General features: G+C 39.7%; 1 long non-coding RNA gene across 1 annotated transcript in view; it reads right to left on the minus strand.

Annotated features, from left to right (window-relative positions):
* LOC114239191 (uncharacterized) overlaps nucleotides 1–9,044 on the minus strand; it is a 60,929-nt gene extending 51,885 nt beyond the window's left edge. The window contains exon 1 of the long non-coding RNA XR_009008703.1: nucleotides 8,947–9,044. This is a non-coding gene — a long non-coding RNA (uncharacterized LOC114239191). The remainder of the gene's footprint in view (nucleotides 1–8,946) is intronic.
* Between the last annotated feature and the right edge of the window lie 224 nt (nucleotides 9,045–9,268).

The following is a 9,268-nucleotide window of genomic DNA, read 5'->3' on the forward strand; positions in this document are numbered from 1 at the left end:
ACTATGTACCAGATGAAGGAACGAGATAAAACCCCAGAAAAACAACTAAATGAAGTGGAGATAGGCAACCTTCCAGAAAAAGAATTCAGAATAATGATAATGAAGATGATCCAAGACCTCGGAAAAAGAATGGAGGCAAAGATCGAGAAGATGCAAGAAATGTTTAACAAAGACCTAGAAGAACTAAAGAAAAAACAGAGATGAACAATACAGTAACTGAAATGAAAAATGCACTAGAAGGAATCAATAGCAGAATAACTGAGGCAGAAGAAGGGATAAGTGACGTGGAAGACAGAATGGTGGAATTCACTGCTGCAGAACAGAATATAGAAAAAAGAATGAAAAGAAATGAAGACATTCTAAGAGACCTCTGGGACAACATTAAATGCAACAAGATTCGCATTATAGGGGTCACAGAAGGAGAAGAGAGAGAGAAAGGACCCGAGGAAATATTTGACGAGATTATAGTCGAAAACTTCCCTAACACAGGAAAGGAAATAGCCACCCAAGTCCAGGAAGCGCACAGGGTCCCATACAGGATAAACCCAAGGAGAAACACACCGAGACACATAGTAATCAAATTGGCAAAAATTAAAGACAAAGAAAAATTATTCAAAGCAGCAAGGGAAAAATGACAACATACAAGGGAACTCCCATAAGGTTAACAGCTGATTTCTCAGCAGAAACTCTACAAGCCAAAAGGAAGTGGCATGATATACTTAAAGTGATAAAAGGGAAGAACCTACAACCAAGATTACTCTACCCAGCAAGGATCTCATTCAGATTTGATGGAGAAATCAAAAGCTTTACAGACAAGCAAAAGCTAAGAGAATTCAGCACCACCAAACCAGCTCTACAAAAAATGCTAAAGGAAATTCTCTAAGTGGGAAACAGGAGAAAAGAACCTACAAAAACAAACCCAAGACAATTAAGAAAATGGTCAAAGGAACATACATATCGATAATTACCTTAAACGTGAATGGATCAAATGCTCCAAACAAAAGACACAGGCTTGCTGAATGGATACAAAACCAAGACCCATATATATGCTGTCTACAAGAGACCCACTTCAGACCTAGGGACACATACAGACTGAAAGTGAGGGGATGGAAAAAGATATTCCATGCAAATGGAAATCAAAAAAAAAGCTGGAGTAGCAATACTCCTATCAGATAACACAGATTTTAAAATAAAGAATGTTACAAGAGACAGGGAAGGACATTACATAATGATCAAGGGATCAATCCAAGAAGAAGAGATAACAATTATAAATATATATGCACACAACATAGGAGCAACTCAATACACAAGACAACTGCTAACAGCTATAAAAGAGGAAATCGACAGTAACACAATAATAGTGGGGGACTTCAACACCTCACTTATACCAATGGACAGATCATCCAAAATGAAAATAAATAAGGAAACAGAAGCTTTAAATGACACATTAGACCACATAGGTTTAATTGATATTTATAGGACATTCCATCCAAAAACAGCAGATTACACTTTCTTCTCAAGTGCGCATGGAACATTCTCCAGGATAGATCACATCTTCGGTCACAAATCAAGCCTCAGTAAATTTAAGAAAATAGAAATCATATCAAGCATCTTTTACAACCACAACGCTATGAGATTAGAAATGAATTATAGGAGAAAAAAAGTAAAAAACACAAACACATAGAGGCTAAACAATATGTTACTAAATAACCAAGAGATCACTGAAGAAATCAAAGAGGAAATCAAAAAATACCTAGAGACAAATGACAATGAAAACACAACGATCCAAAACCTATGGGATGCAACAAAAGCAGTTCTAAGAGGGAAGTTTATAGCTATACAAGCCTACCTCAAGAAACAAGAAAAATCTCAAATAAACAATCTAACCTTACACCTGAAGGAACTAGAGAAAGAAGAACAAACAAAACACAAAGTTAGCAGAAGGAAAGAAATCATAAAGATCAGAGCAGAAATAAATGAAATAGAAACAAAGAAAACAAAGCAAAGATCAATAAACCTAAAAGCTGGTTCTTTGAGAAGATAAACAAAATTGATAAACCATTAGCCAGACTCATCAAGAAAAAGAGGGAGAGGACTCAAATCAATAAAATTAGAAATGAAAAAGGAGAAGTTACAACAGACAATGCAGAAATACAAAGCATCCTAAGAGACTACTACAAGCAACTCTATGCCAATAAAATGGACAACCTGGAAGAAATGGATAAATTCTTAGAAAGGTATAACCTTCCAAAACTGTACCAGGAAGAAACAGAAAATATGAACAGACCAATCACAAGTAATGAAATTGAAACTGATTAAAAATCTTCCAACAAACAGAAGTCCAGGACCAGATGGCTTCACAGGTGAATTCTATCAAACATTTAGAGAAGAGCTAACACCCATCCTTCTCAAACTCTTCTAAAAAACTGCAGAGGAAGGAACACTCCCAAACTCATTCTATAAAGCCACCATCACCCTGATACCAAAACTAGACAAAGACACTACAAAGAAAGAAAAATTACAGACCAATATCACTGATGAATATAGATGGCAAAAATCCTCAACAAAATACTAGCAAACAGAATTCAACAACACATTAAAAGGATCATACACCATGATCAAGTGGGATTCATCCCACGGATGCAAGCGTTCTTCAACATATGCATATCAATCAATGTGATACACCATATTAACAAACTGAAGAAGAAAAACCATATGATCATCTCAGTAGATGCAGGAAAAGCTTTTGACAAAATTCAGCACCCATTTATGATAAAAACTCTCCAGAAAGTGGGCATAGAGGGAACCTACCTCAACATAATAAAGGCAATATACGACAAACCCACAGCAAACATCATTCTCAGTGGTGAAAAACTGAAAGCATTTCCTCTAAGATCAGGAACAAGACAAGGATGTCCACTCTCACCACTATGATTCAACATAGTTTTGGAAGTCCTAGCCATGGCAACCAGAGAAGAAAAAGAAATAAAAGGAATACAAATGGGAAAAGAAGTAAAACTGTTATTGTTTGCAGATGACATGATACTATACATAGAGAATCCTAAAGATGCCACCAGAAAACTACTAGAGCTAATCAATGAATTTGGTAAAGTTGCAGGATACAAAATTAATGCACAAAAATCTCTTGCATTCCTATACACTAATGATGAAAAATCTGAAAGAGAAATTAAGGAAACACTCCCATTTACCATTGCAACAAAAAGAATAAAATACCTAGGAATAAGCCTACCTAAGGAGACCAAAGACCCATATGCAGAAAACTATGAGATACTGATGAAAGAAATTAAAGATGATACCAACAGATGGAGAGACATACCATGTTCTTGGATTGGAAGAATCAATATTGTGAAAATGACTCTACTACTCAAAGCAATCTACAGATTCAATGCAATCCCTATCAAATTACCAATGGCATTTTTTATGGAACTAGAACAAAAAATCTTAAAATTTGTATGGAGACACAAAAGACCCCAAAGAGCCAAAGCAGTCTTGAGAGAAAAAAATGGAGCTGGAGGAATCAGACTCCCTGACTTCAGACTATACTACAAAGCTACAGTAATCAAGACCATATGGTACTGGCACAAAAACAGAAACACAGATCAATGGAACAAGATAGAAAGCCCAGAGAGAAACCCACACACCTATGGTCAACTAATCTATGACAAAGGAGGCAAGGATATACAATGGAGAAAAGACAGTCTCTTCAATAAGTGGTGCTGGGAAAACTGGACGGCTACATGTAAAAGAATGAAATTAGAACACTCCCTAACACCAAGCACAAAAATAAACTCAAAATGGATTAAAGACCTAAATGTAAGACCGGACACTATAAAACTCTTAGAGGAAAACATAGGAAGAACACTCTTTGACACAAATCACAGCAAGACCTTTTTTGATCCACCTCCTAGAGTCATGGAAATAAAAACAAAAATAAACAAATGGGACCTAATGAAACTTCAAAGCTTTTGCACAGCAAAGGAAACCATAAACAAGACAAAAAGACAACCCTCAGAATGGGAGAAAATATTTGCAAACGAATCAATGAACAAAGGATTAATCTCCAAAATATATAAATAGCTCATGCAGCTCAATATTAAAAAAACAAACAACCCAATATAAAAATGGGCAGAAGACCTAAATAGACATTTCTCCAAAGAAGACATACAGATGGCCAAGAAGCACATGAAAAGCTGCTCAACATCACTAATTATCAGAGAAATGCAAATCAAAACTACAATGAGGTATCACCTCACACCAGTTAGAATGGGAATCATCAGAAAATCTACAAACAACAAATGCTGGAGAGGGTGTGGAGAAAAGGGAACCCTCTTGCACTGTTGATGGGAATGTAAATTGATACAGCCACTATGGAGAACAGTATGGAGGTTCCTTAAAAAACTAAAAATAAAATTACCATATGATCCAGCAATCCCACCACTGGGCATATACCCAGAGGAAACCATAATTCAAAAAGACACATGCACCCCAGTGTTCACTGCAGCACTATTTACAATAGCCAGGTCATGGAAGCAACCTAAATGCCCATCGACAGATGAATGGATAAAGCAGATGTGGTACATATATGCAATGGAATATTACTCAGCCGTAAAAAGGAATGAAATTGGGTCATTTGTAGTGACATGGATGGATCTAGAGACTGTCATACAGAGTGAAGTAAGTCAGAAAGAGAAAAACAAATATCGTATATGAACGCATATATGTGGAACCTAGAAAAATGGTACAGATGAGCCGGTTTGCAGGGCAGAAATAGAGACACAGATGTAGAGAACAAACATATGGATACCAAGGGGGGAAAGTGGAGGGGGGGTGGGGGTGTGATGAATTGTGCGATTGGGATTGACATGTATACACTGATGTGTATAAAATTGATGACTAATAAAAACCTGATGTATAAAAAAATAAATGGGGCTTCCCTGGTGGCGCAGTGGTTGAGAATCTGCCTGCTAATGCAGGGGACACGGGTTCGAGCCCTGGTCTGGGAAGATCCCACATGCCACGGAGCAGCTGGGCCCGTGAGCCACAATTGCTGAGCCTGCGCGTCTGGAGCCTGTGCCCCGCGACGGGAGGGGCCGCGATAGAGAAAGGCCCGCGCACCGCGATGAAGGGCGGTCCCCGCACCGCGATGAAGAGTGGCCCCCGCTTGCCGCAACTGGAGAAAGCCCTCGCACGAACCGAAGACCCAACACAGCCAAAAATAAATAAATAAATAAATAAATAAGAAAATCCTTTAAAAAAAAATAAATAAATAAATAAATAAATGAAATAAAATAAAATTCAAAAATTAAATAAATAAATAAATACAATTCAACATCGCCACTTGGAGGTCTAATGAGCATCTCATACCTGTTTATTATGATCACATTTCCATGTAAATAAATATACATTTGGAATCCTTCTGCTGTTCTCTCTGTCCCATACTCTCTTCCCTCATCCTTTCCCTTTATTTCCTGCCCCTTCTCCTAAACCAGCCCTTAGTAGTTTAGATCCCTTGGTGATTCCATAGCACCCAGTAGTTTTCCTTTGTGGTAATTAGCACACTTATACTCAATTAGTCAAATGTATGATTATCTGTTTAATGTCAACCTTGCCCCTTTAGCCTTTAAGATATCTGAGGCCAGAGGTTTTCTGTGTTGTTCAGTTAGGGAGTTAGGGAGTTCAGTAAGGAGTTAGGGCTCAACTCAGTGTCTTGCATATATTAGGACCACAATAAATATACTTATTTCTTATCTTCGTACATCTAGGTTGTTTCCTATTTTTCACCATTACAGGCAATTCTACAATAAACTTTCATGTAGCTAAATCTTTGACACGTCTTTACTCATGTGCTTAGAAAAATCCCCAGAAATAGAATCACTGGTTTTATAATGAGATGCACATTTTCAAGGCTTTTGTTCGTGTGATAGTCTGCAAAATGGCCATCATTAACTTCTCCCCTCCCTGTACAAGCAAGCCACTCATCCATCAAAAAGTGATGTCTTTAAAGAACAGATTTGTGTTGACAAGGGAGAAGGGGGGTGGGGGAGGGATGAAGTGGGAAGTTGGGGTTAGCAGATGCAAACTGTTATATATAGAATGGATAAACAACAAGGTCCTACTGTATAGCATAGGGAGCTATATTCAATATCCTGTGATAAACCATAATGGAATAGAATATAAAAAAGAATGTATGTATATGTATAACTGAATCACTTTGCTGTATAGCAGAAATTAACGCAACATTGTATATCAACTGTACTTCAAAAAAAAAATTAAAAAAAAAAAGAAATCCATGCTCACGGACTGCAAGAATTAATATGGTTAAAAATTACTACCCAAAGCAATCTACAGATTCAGTGCAATCTCTATTAAAATTCTAATGGCATTTTTCACAGAAACAAAACAAAACAATCCTAAAATTTGCATGGAACCACAAAAGACCCGTAACAGCCAAGCAATCTTGAAAAAGAAGAACCAACCTAGAGGCACCACATGCCCTTATTATAAACTATATTGCAAAGCTATAGGAATCAAAACAGTATGGTATCAGCATTTAAAAACATACATGTAGTGCAACGGAACAGAAATAGAGAGTCCATAAATAAACCCACACATATAGAGTTAATTTACAACAGAAGAGTCAAGAATATACAATGAGGAAAGGACAGTCTCTTCAACAAACGGTGCTGGGAAAACTGGACAGCCACATGAAAAAAAAAAGAAACTGGACTATTATCTTATACCACTAACAACAACTAATCCCAAATGGATTAAAGACTTGAAAATAAGAACAGAAATCGTGAAACTCCTAAAAGAAAATATATGCAGTAAACTCCTTGATATTCGTCTTGGCAATGATCACAAGAAAAAAAGTTTTTTTTAACTGTATGGTGAAGAATGTTAACTAGACTCATTGTAGTGATCTTTGCAATATATACAAATATCAAATCACTATGTTGTACACCTGAAACTAATATAATGTTATATATTAATTGTGTCTCAAAAAACCCACAATATACTTAGGGATAGAATTAACAAATATGTGAAAGATGTGTATGCTGAAACTACAAAAACTTGCTTAAAAAACACCTCAGTAGAGAGGTATACCATGTTAAGAAAAGAAAAGAAAAAGTATATCCAGGGAACAGCAGTAACAGAGTGGGGAAGTAGGACCAGGGAACAAGGGAGCCCAAGTAAGGCTGTGATATGAAGCAAAGTCCTACAGAAGGTAACTGTGGTTGAATCCGATGTGGGAACCCTGGAGACAGTCATACCTCAGAGCTGCCCCACCAGGGGACACGGGTGCTGGTGTATTAACGCCCCCCCAACACCAGTCAGGCACTGGCTGCCTCCCCGCCCCCCGGGGGACATGAATTCCCAGGCACACCCAGCGTTCTGTGCAGGCAGCCACAGCCCTAGGGCAGCCGGCCAACAAAGAGACAAAGGCGATTGGCTATTGGGAGTGAAAGCACAGCAACACCAAGACCAATATGCAAAAAACTGGCAAGGGTTCCGAGGAGATCTGGTTAGAAACCTGACAGGTTCTGCTATGTTTCCTGGTACACAGGTGCAAGAAGAACTGACTTGGGTTAATAGTAGGGTTAGACGTGTGTGCTCAACTTTACAAGTCACCTACCCATTTTCCAAACTGTCTACCAATTTATACTCCCAACAGCAATGTCACATTTAACAGACCCTGTTGGTCTGCATCCTTCACAACCTTGCAGCCGAAATTGTGGTCCACAGATCATCAGCATCAACTTAGAAATTTATTAGAAAAGCAGCATCTCAGGGCCCACTCCAAATCTGCTAATTCAGAAGCTGCAGTTTTAAAATATCTTTAAGGGATTCATGTTAAAGTTTGAGAAGCCCTGCTCTGTATCACTTGGAATTATCAGACTTGTTCATTTTTGCCACTTGAACGTCAAATGAAATCTCACTATGGTCTTGATTTGCATTCCCCTAATTAGTTTCAACATATGTTCAACACCTGTTGGCTATGTTTCCTTTTCTGTAACATTCCTGTTTTGTATCTTTTGCCCATTTTCCCATTGGGTTACTATTGATATGTTGTTCATTACATATTTTTTAAATTTTATTTTATTTTTGGCTTCACTGGGTCTTTGTTGCCATGCGTGGGCTTTTCTCTAGTTGCGGCGAGCGGGGGCTACTCTTTGCTGTGGTGCGCGGGCTTCTCATTGTGGTGGCCTCTCTTGTTGCAGAGCACAGGCTCTAGAGCGCAGGCTCAGCAGCTGTGGCTCACGAGCTTAGTTGCTCTGTGGCATGTGGGACCTTCCCCGACCAGGGCTCGAACCCGTGTCCCCTGCATTGGCAGGCGGATTCTTAACCACTGCACCACCAGGGAAGCCCTCAGTGCATATTTTTGATACTCAACTGTTTATTACTTATCTATGTTGCATAAAACCTTCCGTCAGTTTGTAATCAGCCTTTTTGATAATTTTAAGGTGTTTTCTGATGAACACAAGGTCTTAATTTTAACATAATCCATTTAACCAATCTTTTCTTTCCATGTTTAAGAACACTTGCCACATACCGGGGTCTGAAAAGTATACACTTGACCCTTGAACAGCACAGGTTTGAGTTTCGCGGCTCCGCTTGTACGCAGACGCTTGTCAGTAGTAAATGCTAAAGTTACCACACGGCCCGTGGTCGGAGGCGCTGGGGATACAGTTATACGCAGAAAAACGCCCGCGTTGTTTAGGGGTCAGCTGTATTTCCTACAAAGCATTTTGACATTTAAGGCTTTTTCCCTTGCCGAACTGATCTTTGTAACGTGAAGTAAAGCCCCAAATTAATTTCCTCCCCCACAAGCTTCTGCCTTCTGTCCCCACCAATCCGCAAATTCATTCTTGTTCACGTAACCAAAGATTCCCGCGTCACTAGAGCCCCTTTTTACTCGCGACTCACCGAGTCCAGGAGAACCGACACTCAGGACGCCTTCCTGCCGGAAAACCTTCCACCGGCGGCGGCGAAGGCAGCGGCGGCGTGAAGACCGGCGTCTCCTGTTTCCCTCCCACCGCCCGACCAGCGCGTCTCAGGCTCTTTCCCGGGCCCACCTGGCTCCCCCGGGCCCCCCTCCCTCCCTCCCTGAGGACTGCACGCGGCACCTGTCAGGTGCTACACGGATCCGCACTCTCACCTGGGCACGCTCTTCACTCCTTAATTACCGTTCACGCGGAGACGCGTCACCGTGCGCCCTTTGCCCCCACGCCCCCAACCCCGGGAGGTC

This window comes from Balaenoptera acutorostrata, chromosome 6 (genome assembly GCF_949987535.1).
Source record: "Balaenoptera acutorostrata chromosome 6, mBalAcu1.1, whole genome shotgun sequence".
NCBI lineage: Eukaryota > Metazoa > Chordata > Mammalia > Artiodactyla > Balaenopteridae > Balaenoptera > Balaenoptera acutorostrata.